The sequence below is a fragment of the Dipodomys merriami genome, unplaced genomic scaffold (genome assembly GCF_024711535.1).
Source record: "Dipodomys merriami isolate MVZ:Mamm:240054 unplaced genomic scaffold, mDipMer1.0.p SCAF_101, whole genome shotgun sequence".
NCBI lineage: Eukaryota > Metazoa > Chordata > Mammalia > Rodentia > Heteromyidae > Dipodomys > Dipodomys merriami.
The window spans coordinates 4,839,525-4,851,573 of record NW_027202283.1 but is presented as its reverse complement, the minus strand read 5'-3'; the positions used below and the strand labels follow the sequence as shown (position 1 = coordinate 4,851,573).

The 12,049-nt window shown below is 35.9% G+C and overlaps 1 long non-coding RNA gene across 1 annotated transcript in view; it reads left to right on the top strand.

Annotated features, from left to right (window-relative positions):
* The window catches only part of LOC138807366 (uncharacterized), a 31,675-nt gene extending 20,743 nt beyond the window's left edge, over window positions 1-10,932 (top strand). The window contains exons 2-3 of the long non-coding RNA XR_011366129.1: window positions 8,865-8,942; window positions 10,875-10,932. This is a non-coding gene — a long non-coding RNA (uncharacterized lncRNA). The remainder of the gene's footprint in view (window positions 1-8,864; window positions 8,943-10,874) is intronic.
* The last annotated feature ends 1,117 nt before the right edge of the window (window positions 10,933-12,049 follow it).

The following is a 12,049-nucleotide window of genomic DNA, read 5'->3' as shown; positions in this document are numbered from 1 at the left end:
TCTCACTGTGTGAAACAAAGTTGTAGTGGCATTTAAATTCAAAGTTCTTTAAAAAAAAAGTCATCAAAATTTGTGAATTGACATTTAATTACCAAACAATAATTCTCTGAAAAAGAAGGAAATATAATTCAAAATCACTTGACTTTATTAAAAGTATGAGAAAAGATTAGTGAAGACAGATGAGAGAAACCATAGGGTACTGTTTTCTCTCCAGTGGTGTAATGGGTTCTTGATCTTGATTCTTCCATTCTATCTTCATAAGCTATAAAGCCACAGCTCAGGACTGGAGTAAACAGTTCAGACAAAGAATACTCACAGAATGGGGGTTAGATACCTCAGATCCACATAAGCAAAAAGAAAAAAGCCGGAAGTGTAGCTATTATTCTTCTGCAGTACCCACGGGTCTGAGGATACCAGATCCCAGTTATCTGCATCATCAGATAACAATGGCAAGTCTTCTCACCTTGGCCCATGCAACATGCTAACAGAAAGTAATTGAAGTCCCATCTCAATTTCTCATTTCCTATAATATTTCAGGGCTCCAATTCCTTGCAGTAATTAGCAGTAAGCAATTTTTCACATCTCCTTTATATCCCTCCCCTTCTGCATTATATGCATGTGCTTCTCTGAATATTTCGTTTTGAATCTGCATAATATTTTTAATTTTTACTTTTCTATTTTTTCTGGTCTCTTATTTTTCCCCTTGCTCTTTCTTCTTCTTCTTTTATCTCTACTTTCAACCTATCCCACCTATTTCCTGCTTTGAGATTAGGACTTAGTTAAGTTAACTCTCCCTGTGCCTTCCTATTTTTTACCCATATCTCTCCCTAACCCTAATAATTTCTGGTTTGTCAAATTCATATTTGTGGTTGTTAGCCCATTTGACGTTGAATAGATGTACCTATTGAACGAAATTGTATCTGCAGACTATTGACTGTGCAAATACAGACTTTGGTTGATGCTTGTCTTAAGTTAGTGTTCTAGCACTAAACTGGTGTTATTTTCATCCCAAATGGGCCGAGTAAGCCAGAAAAAGACAAGAAAAATGGCAAGTCCTGGGTATCTCAACTCCCACTCATGATAATCAGGGGACAGAACAGATAATGAATAATCCAGAGGAGAGTTCCCAATTAGCTCTACAAACAGTGCTGGCAAACATGATAAATGAAAAGATTGAAAATATACAAAGGAGTCTGTATGAGCATGATAGAGAGAGAGAGAGAGAGAGAGAGAGAGAGAGAGAGAGAGAGAGAGAGAGAGAGAGAGAGAGAGAGAGAGAGAGAGAGAGAGAGAGGATACAAACAAAAGTTCAATGGAGGCAAACAAAAGGTCAATACAGGAAAAGATTGAAAACCTACAAAGGACTCTGTATGAGTGTGATAGGGAGAGAGAGGAGGCAAACCAAAGGTTTATACAGGAATATTCTGAGCTTAGGAAGCTACTCAAAAACTGATACAGGATTTGGGTGTAGAGCTTGAGAATACTTAAAGAAAAAGGCAGGAATGGCATGAGCAGGCTGAGAACACTCAAAGAGAACTACAGGAATGGCGTGAACATGAGGAAGCTAAGCAAAGAGTAATACAGGAATTGAGAGTATACACAATGATCACTAAAGGTATACATGGAATCCATTAATAAACAGCTGAAGAAAGTCAGGGAGACCACAAAGGGAATACTGAATGGAACCCAACCGAAGAAAAGGGAATTTAAGCAAACCATGAACATTCAACTAAGTGATTTGAAAATGAACACTGAACACCAAATTAAGGAAGTAAAAAAGTTCATACAACATCAAAAACAAAGCTTCAACAAAGAATTTGAAGCCATCAAAGCTGACCAATTAGAAGGAAAAGAAATTTTAAAATAGAAAGTCTTGACAGCAGTTTAGACCATGCAGAAGATCGAAACTCGGGGATTGAAGACAGCCTAGATATTATAGAGAAAGAACATACAGCCATCCAAGTCAAGTCCAAGAAATATGATAGATCTATCCAACACTTGGAAGACACAATCAGAAGGCCTAATCTGAGGATTATGGGTGTAGCGGAACACCTAGAAACAGAAGTTAATGGTATAGGAAATTTGTTTAACAGGCTCCTACAAGAGAACTTCCCAACATGCAAAAGGATAGGCCTATTCAGATACAAGAAGCTTTTAGAACTACAAATAGACCAGACAAGAATAGGACATCCCACCGTCACATTATAATCCACATAGGATGAATTGAGAACAAGGGAAAGGTCCTTAAACATGTCAAGGAGAAAAGATCAATCACCTATAAAAGGAAACAAATTAGAATCACCTCAGATTTCTCAGCAGAGACAATCAAAGCAAGAAGAGACTGGAATGATGTATGCCATGCCCTAAAGACAAACAACTACCACCCAAGAATACTGTATCCACCTAAACTCTCCTTCATAACTGAAGGCCAAAAAAAATCCTTCCATAGCAAAGAAAAATTGAAACAGTACATCTCTACCAAAACAGCCCTACAAAAGATTCTTAAAGATGTCCTACACATAGAAAACCAACAAGACCACAATAAAGGCCTAGAAACTGCACCCAAACTGAGAATCCAAGAACCTTAGGAAGAACCCAGTTTTTGTAGACCCCAACAAGGTGGATAACACGGCAGGAACTCCCAAATACCTCTCAGTCCTATCTCTCAACATTAACGGTCTTAATTCTCCAATTAAGCGACATAGACTGTCTAGAAGGACTAAAAAGCAAGATCCTTCTATATGCTGCCTTCAGGAGTCACATCCTGCCAGTAAAAACAAACACATTTTCAATGTTAAAGGTTGGAAAAAAAATCTACCAAGCAAACGGCCCCCATAAACAGGCGGGAGTTGCAATCCTAATATCAGATAAAATAGACTTCCAATGAAAATTCATGAGAAGACATAAAGAAGGTTGCTACATACTAATTAAGGAATCTCTCCTTCAGGAGGATATTACAATTTTAAATATCTACTCGCCAAACAAGGGAGCATCCAAATTTATCCAAGAAACACTAGTTTCCCTCAAATCCCATAGAGTCCAAAGACATTAATTGTTGTGGATTTAACACACTATTCTCCCCACTAGATAGATCAACTCGGCAAAAACTCAACAGAGAAACCCAGATCTAAACAACTTCATAGATCAACTAGATTTAACAGATATCTACCGAATATTTCACCCATCAGCATCAGAATACACATTTTTCTCAGCAACACATGAACAGTTTCTAAAATAGACCACGTTTTAGGCCACAATGCAAACTTGTCCAAATTCAGAAACATTGAAGTGATACCGTGCATTCTCTCTGACCACAAGGGATTAAAATTAGAACTCAACACCAAAAGCCACCAAAGAAAGTCCTGTAACACATGGAGGCTGAACAACACACTGCTGAATCATGAGTGGGTCATGGAAGAGATTAGACAGGAAATTCAAATGTTCATGCTATCCAACAAAAATGAGCACACAAATTACCAGCTCCTCTGGGACAAAGCAAAGGCAGTACTTAGAGGCAAGTTTATAGCTCTGAGATCTTACATCAACAAATTGGAGAGATCTGAAAGTAACAATTTAATGAGACATCTGAACCTCCTTGAAAAAGAGCAGCAAGATATACCCCAATGTAATAGATGGAAAGAAATAATTATTTCAATTAATTCATTTTAATTAAAATTAAATCAGAAATAAATGAATTAGAATACAAAAAATCTATAGAAAACATCAACAAAAGAAAGACTTGGTTGTTCGAAAAAATTAACAAAATTGACAGGCCCTTCGCAAATCTTATCAGAAAATGAAGAGAACACACCCAAATAAAACTCAGAGATGAGAATAGAAACATCACCACAGAAACAACCAAGATTCAGAACATTATAAGGGAATATTTCGCAAAACGTTATGCTAATAAGTTTGAGAACGTGGCAGAAATGGACCTTTTCCTAGCAAATATTGACATGCCAAAACTAAACCAAGATTAGTTAAACCATCTTGAGAGGCCCATTTCAAGCATTGAAATAGAAACTGCAATAGAGACCTCTCAGCTAAGAAAAGTCCAGGTCCAGTTGGTTTAGAGCAGAGTTCTACAAGGCCTTTAAAAGAAGAACTCACACAAATACTACTCCAACTCTTCAATGAAATTGAAAGAGAAAGTTCACTACCCAACACATTCTATGAAGCCATCATAACTCTCATCCCAAAATCAGGAAAGGACTCATCAAAGAAAGAGAACTATAGGCCCATTTCTTTCATGAACATTGATGCAAAACTTCTCAAAATTTTGGCCAATCGTCTTCAGAAAATCCTACACCACAATCTAACAGGATTCATTTCAGGGATGCAAAGCTGGGTCAATATTCGCAAATCAATTAATATAATTCATCACATCAACAGGAGCATGGATAAGAACCACATGGTTATCTCAATAGATGCAGAAAGAGCATTCGACTAGATCCAAAACCCCTTTCTGATGAAGGTTCTGGAAAAATTAGGAATCCATGGAACATTCCTCAATAGAATAAAGTCTATATATGACAAAACTACAGGCACCATTATACTTAATGGTGAAAATCTAAAGTCATTCCTCTTAACTCTGGAACAAGACAAGGATGTCCACTATCACCACTTCTCTTCAATCTAGTAATAGAATTCCTATCTACAGCACTAAGACAAGATGCAAACATAAAAGTGATCCAAATAGGGAAAAAAGAAATAAAACTCTCCCTCTTTGCAGATGACATGATCTTGTATTTAAAGAATACGATAGACTCGACTCCCAAATTACTGAAGTTGATTCCAAACTTTGGCAAAGTACTGGGGTATAAAATTAAACCCCCAAATCAATGGCTTTTCTGTATGGCAATAATGAGTAAAGTGTTGCTGAAATTAGGAAAGCAACTCCATTTGTAATAGCCCCACAAAAAATAAAATACCTAGGAATTAACTTAACCAAAGAAGTGAAGGTCATTTATGATCAAAACTGTAAAAACTTGAAAAAGGATATAAAAACAGAACTAAGAAAATGGCGAAAATGCCCATGATCCTGGATTGGCAAGATTAACATCGTGAAAATGGCAATACTTCCCAAGGCTATCTACAAATTCAAAGCGATGCCAATCAAAATCCAACCTCATTCTTCAAGGAAATAGAAGAGGCAATCCAAAAATTCATATGGAACAATAAAAGACCCCAAATAGCAAAAACGCTCCTCAACGGAAAGAACACTGCTAGTGAATATCAATACCAAATTTCAAACTCTATTATAAAGCCATAGTAATCAAAACAGCATGATAGTAGCACAAGAACAGACCTCAGGACCTATAGCCATCTAATGATAAGGGAGCTAAAAAGATAGAATGCAAGATAGTCTTTTCAGTAAATGGTGCTTGCAAAATTGGTTAACTACTTGTATAAAACCAAAGCTAGATTCTTATATATCACCGTGCACCAGAAGCAACTCCAAATGGATCAAAGACCTTGGAGTCAAAGCAGACACTCTGAAAACATTACAGGATGGAATAGGAGAAACCCTAGGTCTCCTTGGCGCAGGCCAAAATTTTCTTAATAGAGATCCAGAAACACAACAAATCAAAGAAGGTTTGGACAAATGGGATTGCATGAAGCTGCAGAGCTTCTCTATGGCAAAGGACATAGCTAGCAAGATCAATAGAAATCCCACAGATTGGGGGAAGATCTTCACTAACCATACAATGGACAAGGGTCTCATATCTAAAATATACTTGGAGCTCAAAAAATCAAACCCCCCAACAACAAATCCTCAAAGAAACAACTGCCCAATAAATAAGTGGGCTAAAGACTTAAAGAGAAACTTCTCTGAAGAAGAAAGAAGGATGGCCAATAGACACATGAGGGAATGCACAACCTCCCGAGCCATAAAAGAAATGCAAATCAAAACAACATTGAGATACCACATCATCCCAGTTAGAATGGCAAAAATCAAGAACTCTAACAACAACAGATGCTGGAGGGGATGTTGATGGGAGTGTAAACTTGTTCACCCACTTTGGAAAGTAGTATGGAAGTTCCTGAAAAGACTCCACATAGAGCTCCCCTCTTACCGAGCAATCCCACTTTTGGGCATTTACCCAAATGTTTACAAACAAGACCACACTAAAGCTGCCAGCACAACTATGTTTATTGAAGCATTATTTACTATAACTACCTTATGGAACCAACCCAGATGCCCCTCACTAGAAGAATGGATCAAGAAAATGTGGTATATATACACAATAGAATTCTCTGTCTCCATCAGAAAGAATGACATTGCCCCATTTGTTAGGAAATGGAAAGACTTGGAAAAAATTATATTAAGTAAGCCAAGCCCAAAGAAACATAGGTCCCATGGTGTTCCTTACTTGCCATATCTAGTATATGTCTGAGTCAAGCAGAAAAGGTCAAATAAGGTGATGTTAGGGAAATGAACCCTAAGATATGTATTCAAATGTTCTTTTTCTTTCATGTGATTGTTTCTAATGCATTTATAAGATTATTTCTTTGTTGCTTTGTATGTCCCTCCCCCACAGTATAACCCCTGCTTTCACTGTATTTGATGTCGGTATAATTTGTAGAGGGGAAGGGGAAAAACAAGTCCTTTAAATAAGAATACAGGTGGACCCGTTGCAACAATGACAAGTACAAGTTGTTATGTCGAAAATGAACTTTACAACTTTGGTAGGGGGGCAGGGAGGGCTGGATGGGAAGGAGGGGGAAGGATGGGAAGGGATGGGAAGGTGGAATAAAAGTGTTTTTTTTCATGTTGTTGTTTCTAACACATTTATATCATGATTTGTTTGTTGCTTTCTATGTCCCTTCCCCAGAGTATAACCCCTGGTTTCACTGTATTTGATGTTGGGATAAGTTGTGGAGGGGAAGGGAAAAAAACAAATAATTTAAATAGGGATACAGGTGGACCCTTGCAACAACGATATGTACAAGTCATTATGTTGAAACATGAACTTTACAACTTTGGCCTGGTGGAGGGGAGGCCGGGGTAAGGAGTAGGGGGAGAGTAGGCGGAGGTGAGGGGTTGGCGGTGCGAGATGGGAAGAGATGGGAAGGAAACAAAGAGGAGGCAACAATTCTTGCTAAAAAATGTACTCATTATCTTGCCCAAGTAACTGTAACTCCTTTGTATGGTATTTTCACAATAAAAAAATCGTAATTGTTAAAAAATAAATAAAATAAAAAAATAAAAAACAAATAATATAAGGACCTAGGAAAAAGGAATCTTAAAGTTTTACTTTATGGAATGTAATCTGAAAGGACACATTTATGAATGAACCTATATATTGTAAATCAATGTAGACTTCAACGTATTATATATAGAAGACAATGAAATATATTATGGACTTTATACAAACATAGATACTTTTTTTAGACAAGCACCAGGAATATCTTTAGTTTCTATACTATTCATTTCAACCATAAGTTAAAATTTAAAAAAATCTCAACCTCTGCAGCAATCATTATAGATGCATACAAACAACTCTTGAATACATTTTGATATCAAATCTGGCAATTCACGTGGAAGAATACAATGGAATCCATGAATTTTTAAATTAAGATATTGCTGTTGCTTTGTATATGAAAATATGTTGTAGGGACACAAAGGATGGACTGGCACTTTTGAAATTTAAGAAACTTAACCAAACTCCTACGTAGGAGAACAATTTGTAGAGCCATCCACAATTTCAAAGAGGTAGTGATACATACTTATCCTTTTGGCAATATCAAATGAAGTTTCTTCCAAGTTGTTCTTCAGACCCGGTTTGATATAATGTTTCAACAGAAGGAGATACAGCATATCTTTGCTATTTCTATTCCCAGCAGCAAAATGCAAGGGTGTCAAGAGACCTTTAGTTTGGGGATTGGTATCTTCATCATAATGAAGTAAGAAAGAATCCATTCTGGTGTTATTCCACGTATAAGCACTGTGCAGGGGTGCCAAGCCATTCAGAGTTATTGCATGAATATCTGCCTTGAGGTACCAACTCATGGACAATGTCTAAATGTCCACTCTAGGCTTCCCGATGAAAAGGGGTATACTTACCTCATCCCTAGTATACATATGAGTGGCCTTTTGGGAAAGTAGTCTCGGAACTCTAGTAAGTCGATTAATTTCGGCATCCCAAAGAAGAAATTTGCATGGATTCTTCTCCATTATTTTCTTGCAATTGATACCATTCTTCACGTTTTCATCTTGTTCCTTGTCTTCATCAGAATTGCCTAACCAGAGACTTTGAGTAATAGTGGGAATGAGGTGTCCATGTATTTCCCCAGTAGCTCACGTTGGTTGACATGGTCAGAAAATCCGGTGAATTTTCTGCATATGTTTTTTCACCATGATTTATTTTCTCTTTTTCCATTTTTACTATTCTAAATTATTCTAACTGGATAGTAGTGAATTGATAAAGAGCAGAGGAAAGATTTCCTCCGTATTCAAATGCACAGACTGAAAATGAGGACCAGTGGTGTCTACATGTGCAGCTTATTCTAGGAAGGAGAAAATAGGAAACAATGCCTTCTATGTATATGACTTGGGAAATACTATGATATAGTGTAAGAGAACTTACTTTTCAATATATGAGCTTTAAGAGCTTTCTAATAGATCCATTATTTATTGGTACCCAACATTAGAAAAAAAATGTATAATACAGTAGTAAAATAGAAGTCCTTTGCATGACTATTTAAATTCCTTGTTTTTTTAAAGACACTTGTTTTCATCTAAAAAAGTTGGCCTATCTACTGTTTTCAAGTGATTTTGATGATTGAAGATGCTTAATGAGAAGTCAAAATGTATTAGTATTCCTTTGATATCAATTAAATTTCATTTTTTCTTCTTGGAGAATATAATGATCGAAGCAATATTTCAGAATCAGCAAGTAATAGTTCAGCATCATGTTTCCAATGCAAGTGGATCACCAGTAAGTAATCCTCGATACCATTTTCCTGAAAGTTTTTTTTCACAGATACAATCTGCCTGCCTTCTCTAGCAGCTTTCCTAGCCTGGACCTTTTCTTTCATTGTGCAGGAAAAGTGTGATTCAACTGATTTCAGTCATATTTGTTCCTAGAGTTATCAAGGATTTAGATTCTTTTTTAAAAAAAAAACATTACTTGTGGGGCCTGAACTCTGGGCTTTGGCACTGTCCTTGAGCTCTTCAAATCAAAGCAAGCACTCTACTAGTTGAACCACAGAATCACTTCTGTGGTTCTGTTTATGTGGTGCTGATATGGGAAATGATAGAGCAGAAAGTGAAATGATGCAACCAAAAATATAAAAGCAAAATAAATTAGGACAATTATGGAGCAACCATATTGTCTATGAAAATCATGAGAGAGAGGAAGAGAGATACAGATGTGCAATGACCTAACTATCCACAAAATCAATGCTTCTGATCTATTTATAAAGCAGTTTTATTGTTTTATTTGTTAAAAGAGATGGAAATAGAATTTATGTATTTACTTGAAATTAGCACATACATTTTTAGTCACCTACATAAAGAGACATAGCTTTGACTAAATTACAGACAAGAATCTTAATCCTTGGGCTGGGAAGGTGATAAGTGGTAGAGTGTTTTTCTTGTAGCTTACTACAGTGCGGACACTACTTTCCAAAAAGGCCACTCATGAATACTAGGGATGAGGATGAGTATACCCCTCTTCATCAGGAAGCCTAGAGCGGACACTTAGACATTGTCCATGAGTTAGTAGCTCAAGGCAGATATTTATGCGATAAATCTGAATGGCTGGACACCCCTGCACAGTGCTTATATGTGAAACATATTGCAGCACACACACACACACACACACACACACACACACACACACACATCATCATCATCATCATCATCATCATCAGATTTCTTCTTAAGTATTTTTGTGTATGATCTTAAGAAGAAATTTACATTACTAACTTGATTTTCTGAGAGAAGAGTATACTCAGTGTACATCTTGCTTCTATACTCTCAATATTTAATTGCTATCGAAGTATATGCAATAGATAAGTATAGGAAAAAGTAGGAGCCACACTGGTGGTTCATGTCATTATTCCTAGCTAATCAGAAAGATGAAATCTGATGATTGTGGTTTGAAACCAGACCAAGAAAAATAGTCCATTAGATTCTGGTTTGAAAGTAACCAGCAAAAGCTAGAAATGGAGCTGTCTTACAAGCAGTAAAATGCTAGCCTTGAGAAAACTAAAACAAAAAAATAACAAATTCTGGGACAGAGCTAGGCCTTGAGTTCAAGCTCTAGTATTAGTATTTAACTAATGAAGGAATGAATTAGTTAATTAATTACCTAAAATAAAATAAGTGGTCACATGTGGAGGGGCAAGTAAAATGTAACAACCCTGGTGACTGGAATATGTATTATTTTGTAATAAGACAAATTATAATTTGTCCTAATCACTAATATTTTATTTGAACTTTTTTGTACAATAAACTCTGAATTTGGCATGCGTGTATATGTGTACATGTGCACAAATATGTGTTTAAGTGTGTGTGTGTGTGTGTGTGTGTGTGTGTGTGTGTGTGTGTGTGTGTGCTGTTGCAATGTTGCTTGCAAATATGAACAGGGTGAGGCTGAAAAGAGCTGTGTTAAAATGTTTTTTAAAATGTTTTTTTATTTATCAGTGTTCTGTCCTGTCATTTCAGTGGAAACACCCTTCTGTACATTTTATTTGTTAATAACATCATCATAATCAAAGCAATTACAACATTAAGTTAGATAAAAGAGATCATTTTCAGCGTTTAGTATGTGTTAGGTAAAAAGATACACATATAATTGGGTAGTAAGTTATGACTGTCAGTTCAAGATATGTATTTGACCTCTTAAATTGATTATATTTTTAAGAAATACTCATGGAGTGATTTTGACCGACTTGAACAAATAAGTATTACTCTCTGGTTATTTCTGTGAAACTCAAGGTAGGTAAACTCCGGATTTCTGTTAAAAATAACTTTCTTTGTAAGATCGTATCTATTCACACTAAGATAATAAAATCCGTATTTTTAAGGTTTGAATATCCCATCATATTGACTGAAAATCAGTATTGTGGCTATGCGTGTTAGATATATATTTCAAAAACAAAAACAAAAACATGTGTCACCTCCAGATTGTGGATGCATTTGAAGTTTGTACATACAAAGGTTTCTTCATTAATAGTTCTTTTGTGGGAGTAACTATCACAACTTTAACAAATAAGGCTTTTCGAATATCTTTTCCAATATAAATAACATCCCAGAGCGAGTTTTGCAATTTCTGAAAAACATTTAAATATTTTACTATTATTTTAGTTCATTGACTATACAGCTAAAGACATTTCTGAAATAAATATTGTTAAGATCTGAAAATGTAAGTGGGTATATAGGCTTTTCATGCATCATTTCATGAAAAGCCAGTTTTTATGAAACTAAAAGAAATAGAATAAAAGAATGTAAGTGAATTGGGTAACCTAATTATTAGTATAATTTTGTTTTCTATTAGCACAGTCCTTTGAATGTAGATGATGCAGTTAAATTATTTTTTGTCTCACTGTGCTTGTTATTTTTAGATTATTTGTAGTTATAAGAATGAATTTGTAGTATAAATAAAGGTCTTTTAAAATGATTAGGATTAATCTTGTGTTTTGTATTCTACTCCCATGAAAATGAGTTATGATCAAGTGTTAATAGTTTATAATTGAATCTTCAGCATCATAAGAAATTTTGAAAAATTTGGTAGTATTGATGTCTTTTTTGCGGGGGCGTTCGGTAGTGGGGCCTGAACTCTGGGCATTATCCCTCAGCTCTTCAGGTCAATTCTAGCGCTCTACCACTTGAGCCACAGCGTCATTTCCAGCTTTTTTCTTTTTGCTTTTGTGGTGCTGAGGAATCGAACCCAGGGCCTCATTCATGAAAGGCAAGCGCTCTACCACTAAGCCACCTTCCCAGCCCTTCATGTCTTTTTAAACCAATAGTATTCACAAAATGGAGAGTCTTTAATTCATACTTAGGCCTTGATGTCTATGATTTTAAACCTCTCATTCC